This window comes from Callorhinchus milii, unplaced genomic scaffold, assembly GCF_018977255.1.
Source record: "Callorhinchus milii isolate IMCB2004 unplaced genomic scaffold, IMCB_Cmil_1.0 Scaffold7, whole genome shotgun sequence".
Lineage (NCBI taxonomy): Eukaryota > Metazoa > Chordata > Chondrichthyes > Chimaeriformes > Callorhinchidae > Callorhinchus > Callorhinchus milii.
Genome location: NW_024704748.1, coordinates 22,182,666 through 22,196,381, shown reverse-complemented (window position 1 = coordinate 22,196,381; position 13,716 = coordinate 22,182,666). Strand labels below are relative to the sequence as shown.

The 13,716-nt window shown below is 38.3% G+C and overlaps 1 long non-coding RNA gene across 1 annotated transcript; it reads right to left on the bottom strand.

Moving 5' to 3' along the window:
- Positions 1 to 2,432: 2,432 nt before the first annotated feature.
- Positions 2,433 to 12,924, bottom strand: LOC121849490. The gene is made up of 4 exons (XR_006085243.1): positions 12,558 to 12,924; positions 5,325 to 5,485; positions 4,912 to 4,977; positions 2,433 to 3,576 (listed from the first exon to the last, which is right to left on the bottom strand). It is a non-coding gene; the product is annotated as an uncharacterized LOC121849490 (long non-coding RNA).
- Positions 12,925 to 13,716: the final 792 nt, after the last annotated feature.

Sequence of the window (13,716 nt, the reverse complement as noted above, 5' to 3'; positions counted from 1 at the left end):
TTTAAGGATTAGACGGACTCCTATTGCTTTTGATCATGGATTCGGGATTTTTTTTTCCCCCTGTATTCTTCTATGCTCAAATATGTGCCTTTTTCTCAAAATGTGTTCTATCATTAATGAACGTTTCTCCCCCTACGGTTGTTTCTTCTAGGTCATAAGTTCATAACTCAAAACCATTCAGTCATATCAAGGAGAAAACATCTACCTTACCTTTTATTTTGTTTGTCGTAGTTAGTTTCATCCAATAATTAGTTATACGTTTTTGTGCTTTCCAGAATAGAAGACATATATATATTTTTGGCTATCATGATTGGATACCACAAACAGTATTGATGTGCTAGCCCTGGTATTGTTAATTGTTAATCCAGGCACATATTTGGGGCAAAGAAGAATACGGGGGGGTTAATAATTCCTTAAAAAAATTTGGTCACTCTACGACTGTTTGTGAGATACTGCTGTGCGCAATTGGCTGCCGCATTTTGCCCACAAAATATACAATCAATTCACTTTACAGCATATGCTGTGAAGTGCTTTGAGACGTCTTGAAAGCATGATAAAGCACTATATCAAATGCAAAGATTATTATTGTTCTGCATTGTCCAGCACTGAAATGTTAGTGAATGTGTAACAAATAGCCACTTCATATAAAGCAATTTTTATTTAAAACCCTAGTCATTGCTTTAAAACATACTGGAAATATTCTACAGTATTTTCCATGTGTTTATATATATATTTTTTAAAAAGCCTAATCACAAGGAATAATGTTTAGCTTTAAGTGAAATGCATGTCAAATGATCCAAAATGTTTAGCTAGGTGGAGAAAAATATTCTGTACCAGCAGTGAATTACCCAGTTTAACATCAGCCAAATATATGTTGCAAACATTAGTCTGGGGATCAACCTCTATTCCAGAGCATTATTCAAGAATGTAAAGGTTGACCATGACCATAATTTCACATCAGCCTTTTGCAGAATCAGTGCATCACAACTAAGTAGGGATTAATGTCACTAGCTGACAGAAAACATCCAATTTGCTTGTAAGAGTGATATCGCAAAGGGGTTTGTGAAAGGCATTCATGAACCACTTTCTAATCAAAAAGGGCAGAGAACTGACCCACTCCCAGATATCATCTGGCTACTGTGAAATACACAAAAGTAGATATGGAATCATGATTTTTCCTGATCAACTCCCTGCAATGGGATTTCACTGTATTGAAGCCTGCATTTTACTACTTCGTGGCATAGTGCACTGGTCCTCTAACATACTGCACTCACATATCAATTAGTCAAAGGTATGTTTTATCAACATATTAACAAATGCACTTCGACTAGTTGAATTGTTGAGATTACTGGCTGCACAGCTACTTTAGTTTTCCAAATTCACCAAATTGACTATTTTTGGAGGTTTGTAACTTAACTTCAGTCTTAACTATACAATGCACAATACAGATCTGAGTTAAAAAATAAATACATTTATTGTACAAAGAAAGTGATTGATACACCCTATATCAAAATCTACAGAAAAATATCCAGTCTACAGTAGTTGGCTCCAGAGAAGAAAAAAAGAATCCAAACAGCAAATAATGTAATGTAAATGTAATGTAAAAAAATCCAATTATTCACAATTCAAGCAGAGGGCAATTCATTCATTTATTTTCATTTTTCAAGATAACCGAACATCCTCTGTACAACTCATGTTTTTATTCCCACAATGATTGACATGGCTTTCCAATAGATCATACAACATTTTGTGCAATGAAGCATTTGATTTACATTCATGACAAACATATTTGCAGAATTTCCACTTGGGGACAACCTAATCTACACATCTTCCTGCTGAGAAGCATCTTTAGTTTAAAGAATATTTTCATCAACATTTATCATTCTTATCAAGTGATATCTTGTTCTCTGAGCTTTTTTTAAATTTTACTGTAAACACTGTGTGCTGTAAAATATATTACAATCTGTGTTTTGGTCACCTGGTCAACGTTTTGAGACGTTTCAATGATGTGATAAGGCGCTGCATCAAATGCAACTATTATTATTATAATTGGGTGTCTGTCCCATATACAGAACCTATCACCATGCTTAAAAGTCACCAAACCAGATACATATGAATGCCATCTAAACAATGACATTTCCTGTGTCTGGAATGGAATGTGCGCTCTATTCCTGGAGGGAAGCACCTTGCTTACCTAATTCTGGAGAATATTAGGTGCAGGTTAGCAAGAACTAAGGATTGGGGCCTCCGCGTGTGTTGGAATACTCCTGGAGTTTAACTAGTAAAACCACATTGCTTGCCATTGAAAACATTGTCTGGCAAGTTGCCTGCTGCTTATTCAGCTTGGAACATCCTACCCATTAGGGCTTTGGTTTGCAGTGTTAACAGGAGCTGAGTGGGAAGAATCCCTGCTCCGGTTGACTAGTCTGCCCTCCAACCTGCTGATGAGCCAAGCTGGCTGGGCTGTCATCAGCAATGCCCTGAAGTAATGCAGATCCACCTGGCGCAGGAACCAGTCAGACAACAAAGACTGCCACAAAGGGTTGATTCGATTCGACATTTTGTTGCCAGGTATGTCACCTTGAAATACATCCCAATATTGTGGCTAGTAACGTATGCAGGTGTAAGCTAAATGAACTGCTAAAAAAGTGAAATGATGCAGATTTGTGCTAACAGGCAGTAGCAGAGTGGAGGAAGTAAGCAGACTTTATTTTGTTCATAAAATAGCACGTGTCAACCTAGATGTGACTTTCAAAACTCCTAGATACTTATTACATTTGTCACAGAGTTGCATTAGTAAGGCCCAGGAACAAGTTACTAAACTCAGAATCAGGCCCAAACAATGTATTAATATTGGCAAATAGGGGGAGGGAAGCAAGACTTTTTTTAAAAAAGTAGAAATGATCTGTAAACTGTATATGCAAGTTAATTAACAATGGTTAAGTTTATTTTTCAGCACATTAACTTTGTAAAAAATGTTGGAAAAGTTCTTATCAACTGTTTTAGTATTAAAAGTAATATTATACATTAATAGGCACTGTGTTATCTTTCAGGTAAAAATCCAATACGATAAATTGAAATACTGGTTTTAACAAAAATGAATAAGTGAATAAATTCAGTTACAAAATTGTAATAAATATCAAATTAGTCATCTAATAAAATATTTTAGCAATAACCTCAATTTATTTTTGATTCAAGTCATTAAACTTCAAACATTTTAATTCATTTGTAAATATACTCTGTGAAAAAGTCTGGCTGAAGAACCTCTGAACTTCTAATAGTTAAAAAAGAGAATCAATATGCCTCTGCATTTAGTACAATAATACAGCAATGACTAGTATTGTGTTCAGGTGAGAAACAATAATGCCAATTTGCTTTTATGAGGTAAAACTTGACTACGCTTCTTGAAATCAGTAACCTAACATAATTCAAACGATTTAGTATTCTCTTGCAGCATCTTCAAATTTCCATCAAAAAGACTTACAGTATCTGATCTTCAATTTAACATGAAAAATTAGTCTGTATGCCACATTCTTAATTTTCCGGTTAGCCAGCCATGATATGGTTAATATGACCCTGAAACAGAAAATATATGCATTATAGCTTGATGTATACTGTTTCAACAGTACTACTGTGTGCTTGAAATCAAATCAAATAAAAGTGCAGAAAGCACTTTTGTACACATTAAAAGTGCACATAAATTAAAAAGCCTGTCTAAAAAAAGTTTAAAGAATGCTTCATTTTGTGGACTTTCTTGGGTATAATATTTAGAAATGATTTGCTACTTAAATGTTGCTCTTTGAGAAACACTCTTGAAGATACATCAGCTTCAATTGTAAACCTTTTCCCCACTGAAATAATATAAAATGCCTATGCCGATCTGCCAGTTCTTTGTACTACCTTTGCTATTTTGACTTCTTCCTCTTCATTCAACAGCTAAAGTTTCTGACTTTACATTTGTGATCCAACTTCCTAATTAAAAAACCTAAGATATGCACCATTCTATTTTTATGGAGAGAATGAGCAGGGAGTGCACATTAATGTACCCATTACATTATGTGATAGCTTCACCTCTCATCAGGTTAATATCCCTAGCTGAATATTAAGTCTATACAATCCTGAAATAAAACTTTTACAAGTGTGCCATGGATTCCCTGTGAACATTTAATCCGATGGTCACATACAAATTAAAACTTGAGTTCTACACTGCCAAATATGGAGTACTTTCCCCACTATTTTGTATTATTTGCATTATCCACCAATCTTTAGGTACAGTGTCTGCATTTGATGAGCTTCTATAAACGCAAGTAAAGCTTCCACTATTTCCTTGGAAACAGGTAGGGATTCAATTTATTTTCTTAAAAATAACATTTTAGGAACAACTTGGCCATTTATAATATAATAACAGGCTAATGCTCAATTAAAATACCACATGAAGAAATATACAATCACTATTCAGACCGCAGATATGCTCTGAAGTACATGTTTCAAGTTAATTCCAGTTAATCACACTTGAACAGAAGTTGAATGCTTATAACAATATTGCTTATACTCGAATTTTTGCCTTCAATGGTTTGAAGCAAAAGCTGCAGAAGGAGCTGTTTGCATATTTTACAAATAATTTTAAATTAAACGGTATACATCAAATGATCACAAAATCTCCCCCCAATAACACTGGTTAAAATGTTTGGATGAGATGGTTTAAAATAAATCTAAGTGTTTTTTAACCTAATTGCAGAAGTTCAGGATATAACAAAAGGTTTGCTTTTTTCGATGAAAATAAAATGGCATAAAATACTTGTTCTTAGTTTCTGTTCACCATTTGTGATGACAAGGAAGCTAGTATTGTTCCAAGTTTACCAAATAAGTACGTATATATTTATTATTTTATTGCTGTAACAAAGTACTTACAGATTCACCTGCCATGCAACGTAGACAAGGTTTCGGTGTGCCTCCTCGTACCTGGCTTTGATATTCCTTTTGAAATTAAATGTTGCAATAATCAATTTGTAGAGAGTTGTCAATATTAGGTTAATAACATTGTTGATTTTATTTTGGATTTCACACATTGTGCTTGGAAGCTTATATGAGATAAAATTAAAGGGAGAAAAATAATCTAGGAAAAAAGGCTTTACTGGTTGTTAGTTAACATGTTTATGCCAAATTGAAGCCTTATAAGATATTAAACATGAGTTTACCCAAAATTAGCTGCCTAAGTGGTAAAATGAAAAGAGTTTCTTGCTAAGAAACTTAACTTTTCTAAAATGACAGAGGTGAGATATTTCATTTTCTAAATGTCAACAATAAGTACAGGGCCAACAAACCATTTTGTCTGTTTCAGGCAAGGCAACGATTACATCCATCAGTTCTTCGGACTGAACATGGTTTTGTAGCTTTCGATGATCTACAGAGCTCCAGTTCAGCTGACTGTGTAGTAGCCATTTTCAGCTGGGAAACTACTGTCTAATCCTTGGCAAAACCGCTTCTGAAACAACAAAAAACAATTACATCAATTACATATTGATATTGAAGTTTCTATTTACAAAAACTGTGTTAAATGTCCTGAAAATGCTAGAGTATAGAATAGTTACAGCACAAAAGGCGGCCATTCATGTCTGTGCTGGTGCTAGCCACACTAATCTTATTCCCCTGCTGTTTATCCATACCCGTTGATAGTTTTCTTCAAGTATTTTTTTTTCAAATGCTGTTTTGCATTTGTCTTTAACAGATAAATGCTGGGGGTAAAGCATTCTATGCTCAAATAACCAACCCTTTGTGCAAAATCAAATTTAAACAAGCTCACAGTTGTTGTACTTACTATAGGCAATATTTCAGTAACAGAATTAGCTTTTTTTAAAAATACTATACGCATTGACAATCCTGCTCCAAATACCACAGGTTTAACACTACAACCATACAACATGATTCAGACTACACAAATCATTATTGTAGTCATGAGTATAACCACTGAAGACAGCTAGCAATAACCCCCCCCCCCCCCCCCACAAAATACTGTTCTACTTTTAGTGTTCTTCAAGATGTTCTTCAATATGTTACACCAGATGATGAATTTAATGGCCAATTACAACATTCAGACTAGTCATATTACCAGAAGTTGGTTATTGGCTGGAATTTCACTGATTTTCAATTAAATAAAATAGAAAAGCAATTGCTGGACACTGATGGTTAGATCAGATATTAATAGAATTCATTTCACACATTTTTTTAAACAAAAAACTCTTAAATCTAAAGAATTTAAGAGTTAAATCTAAAGTATCCTCTCCTTTTTTAAAAAAAATAGAATTTCATGTAATAAGATAGCTTATTGTAGCAGTAACTTCAAATAGCCCACAGTATCTTTGTCATGAATACATTGTGGCTAAACGAAGTTATTGCTTTAGTAATCCATTTTAAAAAATGGCTCCAAGGTACAATATTAAAATTAGACACTAATTGGTCAATTTAGACGCAGTTTATCCACTGTAATAACAAGGGTGATGATTTGAGTAGAGATGTGCTGCTCAGTGAAATTACGCTTTTCTGTACACAGTACAAAATGTTCTTTTGGGGGCAAACCAAAAGTTTGATTACACAAGAAAACTGATGCATTAAAAATAGGATCAGGATATAGAGGAATGTGTTTAATTGCATCTCTCCCCATCCAGTTAAGGTGCATCGAGTTACTCCACTTATGGATCTAACCTTTTCTTACTACTGACAAGGATATTCACAGGATGTTCCACAAGCTTATGTCTTGAAAACTGGCACTGCAAACAGGCCCTTTGGGAAATTATCACCAAGCAAATGTAACCCATATGTACTTAGAAATAAAAACGAAAGCTCTTTTCACTCACATTGCATTTTTTTTTACCACATAGGTTTCTGGGCTCTGAGACTGTTTCCCACACTGAATTGCTGTAGTTTAGAAGTCAAATTACTTTGATTTGTTTTTCAGCTGGTTGCTAAATGCACAAATATTGCCCAATGCCAAATTATAAAAAATTCCCATTTCCAAAAATGGACCAAGATGAAGCCTAACAATAACTCATTTGATGGGAATTATAATGTCAATGAGAAAAGAAGCTACATTTGTCAGTCCTTATGAATATTATTAAGTATTACAAGAAGTATTATTTTGGTGTTTTCACGTTTTCCTATCCCTTTTTATGTTGTTGGTTTTGGACCAAGGGCTCTTTTGAAACATCTTTCTCTCTGGCAACTACATATTAATCCTGTTGATGTTCTTAATTGATTGAGTTTTTACTTGCAGTTCAATTTGGGAAAGGAAAATAATCCCCCAGGTCTGAAGCCAGTGAGACTACTTAAATAAAAATTAGTACGCAAGTATGAAACAAGAGATATAGTGTCAACAACAGCTCAAAACCACTTCTTACTTGAGCTTATTAGTGGTTGCAGTGTGAAATCTTCAGAGAGACGTGGTAAAGAGACTTGTCAGAGCCAACACATTATAACAGACCTTGCCTGATGTTTAATGTTGAACATCTTCACTCCCTGAAACTTTCACACTGAGCCTCCCAGTACAAGAATATCGTTCCCAGCCACTTCATGCACTCCCCTTTTCAAATGAGCCATGCATTCAGCAACCTTTCAATCAAAAAACAAGCTTGAACAGAATCTAAATAAATAATACGTGGGTGTACGATCAACTAGAAATATTTATGTGAGATTTTTATTTTCAATTAAATTGCCGACTGCTATTTGAGTTATTTCGTTATACGTTTCCAGAACTGTATGACTGACGAACAAAATGCATTGCTTATTGATACTGTATAACGATGGTCACACACTGCCTAATTTGGAGAGAACTAAATTAGTCTGCACACTGCCACAAGAGAGCATTCACTCAAAATTCTTACAGCGTTGCATTCTTTTTTGCAACCACAAGAGGGAGCCAAAGTCTTTCATAAATGATTCCTGAAAAAGACTATATTCTTGTATCTTACTGCTGAGATCTTGTACTGCTCCTGTACAGTTTTGCAGGAAAAAGTAGTTAAAGAATAATAATAATAATAATGCTTGCATTGATATAGTGCTTTTCACGTCTTCTAGACGTCCCAAAGCGCTTCACAGAATATACTGTAAAGTGAATTGACTGTATATTTGTGGGCAAACGCGGCAGCCAATTGCACACAGCAATGTCCAACAAACAGTCGTGAATTGAAAATGACCAATTTATTATTGTTTTGTTTTGGAGGAATTATTATTAGGCTCTGTGTGGAGTAAGGAAACTTGCCCAAGGTTTTGCCCTGACCTGTCTGGAATTGAACTCAGGTCTCTCACTTGCAAAGCGAGTGCTCTAACCACTGAGCTACAGGACTCTTAAACAGAACAGATTTCCCATGAACAAATTTCATTAAGTAATACGTTTTACAACAACTTGCACTTACATAGCCACCCAACTGCATTTATTCAACATTGATCAGAAAATTTCAATGTTCAATAAAAAGGGGCAAAAGTATATTTCAAACTTTTCCATTTCATCTGAATTTGAGCGAAATGCTCCTCCGATTCTGTGCAACCAAAATGTACATAAGTTGTATCTACCCAGGGATGCATACAGTGCAAGCTTCTCGCCACCAAAACCTAAGGTGGAACATGCTGTAGCTTCTTCATATATCAGGATGATGGGATTTATTCATTTTCAGATTCACTGCTTTCTGCCTGCTGCTCCTGAATAATCACAGTTTAGCATTATCACATCCAATCTCACATGCAATGTCTTGGCCAGAGAGTGGTGCTTGCAGCATGGGATGGGGGCAGGACACAAGGGGAAGCTAATCCAATTGAATGTGCTTTTGTATCATTTTTCCAATAAATATTGAAGATATTATGTTTTAAAAGTAAACAAAAACAAAGCTTTACTGAGACTTGCTTTTAGATATGGTTAAAGACAGACTCTCTAAATGCAAGTCCAATTATGTATTATTCATTTTTAGGTACTTGCAAATGTTAAAAAAATTAAACGTGCAATCTAATTTCATGCATTATCATCCATATCCCAAACTGTAAATGGCTCAGAGCTCAAAATAATTTTTAACTCGATTAGTAGTACTGCTAAGTAATAATTGAAAACTGATTCCAAGTTGAAGGATTCTGATTAACTGTTTTTAAAATTATATTAACCAGTTTGGGGAAGCTTTATATCACAAAGCACATTAATGATTCAAAACTAACTCATTTTATGGAACAATTTTCAATATTGCACTGGTTAATATCAGCACTGTCACTGAATATTAAAGACTGAGTCTAGCTATTGTAAGATTACAATTTTTACTTTAAAAACAATATTGTTTGACTAAATTGCTAATGGTCAATTCAGTCCTTAATCCAAGAAGTTTTAATGATCTTGGTATAACCTTTGGGTACTGTATCAATAATAATAATCCTTGCATTTGATATAGCGCTTTTCACGTCTTCTCAACGTCTCAAAGCGCTTCACAGAATAGACTGTAAAGTGAACTGACCGTACATTTGTGGGCGAAAAGCGGCAGCCAATTGCGCACAGCAGTCGTGGATTGAAAATGACCAATTTATTATTGTTTTTTTTTGGAGGGATTATTATTAGGCACGTGGAGAAAGGAAACTTGCCCAAGTTTACTGTATCAATCCAGTAAACTAGCTCCACAAGTATTCTATATGTCTTAGTCTGAAGGATGTGGTTTTAAGCCCTACAATGGGACTGTGAACCCACAATCTAGGCTAACACTTGAAATGCAATGCTGGGAGAGTGCTGAATTGTCGGAGGTGCATTCTCTAAAGTTTTGGAAATTTCTGTTAATTGTCAAGTTGTTCAGTGGCTATTTTAACATTTAAAAATGTTAAAAAGAGATGAAAATATTTTACCAATCTTCATCTTTGACTTTAATGGCCATTATCTGGTTAAAAAACACCCTTTTTCAAATACAGTATTTCCAATATACCAGTATTCTGGGATATTTTTGTAAAAATTGTACCTGTAGTACAAATTGATGCTTTTTATATAGAATTATAGTATTACTATGTTAATGATTCTCTATTGTCTGAAATAGTTAACTACTTCATTTTGGTATGACACTTTAAAATAAATTCGGTATTGATGAACATCACTATCTTTCATGGCTGTGTTGTTATGTGACTCTCCACAGAGCCAACTACAATTCAGGTGCAATCAGAGAGGATTTAGAAAAAACGGTACAAAAACATAGCACATATCAAATACACTATTTGTAAATTATAGTATAGTAGTAACTAGGAAACTAGTTATACAATGTAATCCTCGCTATATATAAAAAAGCAGGACAGCCTGAAATATCAATCTATCTTTCAGTTAAGTAGGTCATGCGTCCTCCTGTATGCAAGGTCATAGATGCAAAAATAGACATTAATGACAGCTGGAAGATATACCAACGTATTCAATCAGATACATTCAAATTAGATTCTTGATTTGTAATTATTTATAATATTTAGTATTATTTATTGGTAATCACTGGTCTATCACTGAATAGACTACACAGGTCTAAAGGGAGAGGAATACAAATAACAATCCTTGCATTTGATCATGGCAGACAATTTGCACATAGCAATCTTGTGTCATAAAACTTCTCTTTTCTAATAGTGCCATCTGATCCTTAATGTTCAACAACAGACAGGATGTCCCATGTGAAGGACAGCATCACTGACAATGTAGCGCTCCACCAGCACTGCACTAAATCCTGTAGTCCTGTAGCTCAGTGGTTAGAGCACTCGCTTTGCAAGTGAGAGACCTGAATTCAATTCCAGGCAGAGCAAAACCTTGGGCAAGTTTCCTTACTCCACACACCTAATAATAATCCCTCCAAAACCCCAAAACAATAATAAATTGGTCATTTTCAATCCAATTGGCTGCCGCGTTCACAGTATACTCTGTGAAGCGCTTTGGGACGTCTAGAAGACGTGAAAAGCGCTATATCAAATGCAAGGATTATTATTATTATTATAAATCAGACCAGGGAAGGCCACCCTGCAGACTGCGATGCAGCCTGTGACTATTTTGCTCATGCATAATGTGGCCCACAAGTTGCCCAACCTGGTCTAGAGCTCAAAGTTCTAAGTTGGGGCTTCCATAGCCTTCTGACTCAAAGGTGAGAGTGTTACCTCAGATAGTAACAAGTGAAATCAACATTTGAAATCATCCCATTGAAATCAACATTTCTGATTTCTTATTAAAAACACAACGCGAGGACCTTCAAGGATGCAATCTTACTTCAGATTTTATGTAATGTGAATAAACTGCCCTTCGTGGGTCATTGGTACTGTATTGGGACTTGAGCTCAGTGTAGGCTGGCATTCCCAATGCAATGCTGGGGGTGGGCTACACTGTCAGAGGTGCCCTTCTTCAGACAAGACGTTAATCCTGTCTGTTATTTAGGTGGTTCAACTGAGAACTCCTTTAACCAGAGATTTCAAGGCACTGGATAACAGATAACAGTAACTTCCGAAACTTTAGAGAGTGCAGATACATGAATAACAGGGCTTTAGCTTGAAGAATAAAAGAGGGATTAACTTTCAGGAGGACAGGATAAATATGAGCAAAGGTGGACAGGGAATAGGAGAAACGGAAGTTGTTCGTTTCCAGAGAGCAAAGTTGTCGATAACACGCTGCAAACTGTAACCTCTTACTGTCAACTTTTGAAACTAAAGCAGCATGTTGTTTTTAGTTCAATCATGTTGTATATCATTGAAGGATTAGGTAACCACAGTTTGGGATCGCTGGACCAAAAGATTGCAATTTTCAAGGCGGGACAATAAGTGATCTTACATCTTAATAAGCGGTCTTATATCTGGAGAAGCCCAAACCAGAACAACTCTACTTTTTCCCCACTCCCTGTTGGAGCTGTAATACCGAAACGGGTGACTACAAAGTCGGCCTCGTCGCTTCATTATTTTGGGGGGGGAATTGCAGTCCGGTAAAGCAACTTCCTTTTAAACTTTATTTTTTTTTTTGGGGGGGGGGGGGGGGGAAGCCCCAAACTCTCCTGCATCTGAAATCCGCGATTCTCTGTTTCCCCGCGGAAGGTAAAACATCTCCGGCTTCTCTCTGTCGCTGGCACTTCTTTGGGCTTTTGGGGCCGGACTGGCATTCGAGCGCCATTTAATAACAAGTAATCGAGAATAACCCTTTTTTGCGTTGGATGCGGTGCCTCATCTTCGGGACGTCTCGAAAAGCCCTTCGAGGATTACACATTATTTTTTTGGGGGGGAGGGGGGGGGAAACGCGGCAGATAAATTGCGCACCACAAAACAGTCGGGGGGGGGGGATGGAACTGAGGTGACCAATTTATTATTATTATTATTTATTGAAGGAATTATTAGCGATCGGCCCAATCGGCTAACCACCCGCTTCCGACATACCTGCTGAGTTAAAACAGGCGTGTGCGGTGAAAAGTAAAGGGAGAATCGCCCGACGTTGCGGCCTGGCGTCTATTTATTTATGTATTTCTATTTCTATTTAAATGTGTTTTAAGCCACACATCAATGCTTGCGCTGGAGTGGGAGGTTTGCGGACCGACTGCGCTCACTTTATTAGCGTGGCTCACGGGCTCCCGGCCGACCAGTCCCTCGCCAAGGCGACGACGCTTTTTTTGCACCGCGATCAAGTAATCCATTGAGGAAAAGCCACAGAGAAGGGGAAAAAGACAGGTTGTCGGCTCCTCTCTCTCTCTCTCCACCTCCTCCAGTCGGAGACAAATGTCCACCACGGCCTCCTCCGGCTGACAGGCTGTATCTGAAGGTGTCGATGGCCTCCCGGCGCGTCAAGTGCCGCCTTCGCAAAATGTCCCGTCTCTCTTTCACTTTTCCCTCGCGGCCGCTCTCCGCCTCGCGCCGCTCTCTTCACCGCCCAACTCCCAACCGTCCGCCTCCAACCGTCCGGCGGGCCCCGCCCCCCCCTCCCGCGCGCGCGCGTGCGTGCGCTGCCCGGCCCGGCCCGGCGTCAGCCAATCACAGCCTCGACCGTTGGGGTTTGAAACGCAGGTGCGCCGCGCGCCGCTCGCTCTGAGGGGGGGGGGAGAGAGACAAATGTCCACCGCGGCCGCTCTGAGGGGGGGAGAGAGTGAGAGGCAATTGGAGCGGGTGGGGCAAGTGGGTGAGGCTGTGGGGAACGGAGGGGCGCGGCAGTGGGGGTCTGGGGGAATAAAGGCTGCGTTGTTCCGCCTACAGCATATACAGTCCATTCACTTTACCGTCCATTCTGTCAAACGCTTGGAGGCGCAGTGACGCGGGCTCGGCCCGGTTTGGGTTGTTCCGGCGCCTCAGCAGTTTTCCTTGCGTTTGCGAGGCTTCCGGGTGCGCGTCCGGCGCGGCAACGGCAACGGCGGCGCCTCGGGGCGTCACCCGGAATCCTCCGGACGCGCCTCGCCCGGGCTGTGCGCGGGTCGCCGCCGCTTGTTGCCCCTCTAGAGCAGCGCAGCCCAAATCCGAAACTGCACCCGGAGAATTAGCCCAAACGTCAGCTCCCAGAAACTGCCGTCGGCGCTCGCTCCCCCGTTTTCTTTTGAAAAGTCATTCGGTACAAAACACGTGCCCTTAGTGAAAACTGGCTTTGTTCGCAAACTCCCAGCGGGGGGGGGGTGAATAAAAAACGCCTCCGCCCTCCCCAGAGAATACCAGCACTTTAATCCAGAGAATTGGCATTGCACAAGAGAACATTTGTTTGGTCCTCGCAGTTTTTTGGGGGGA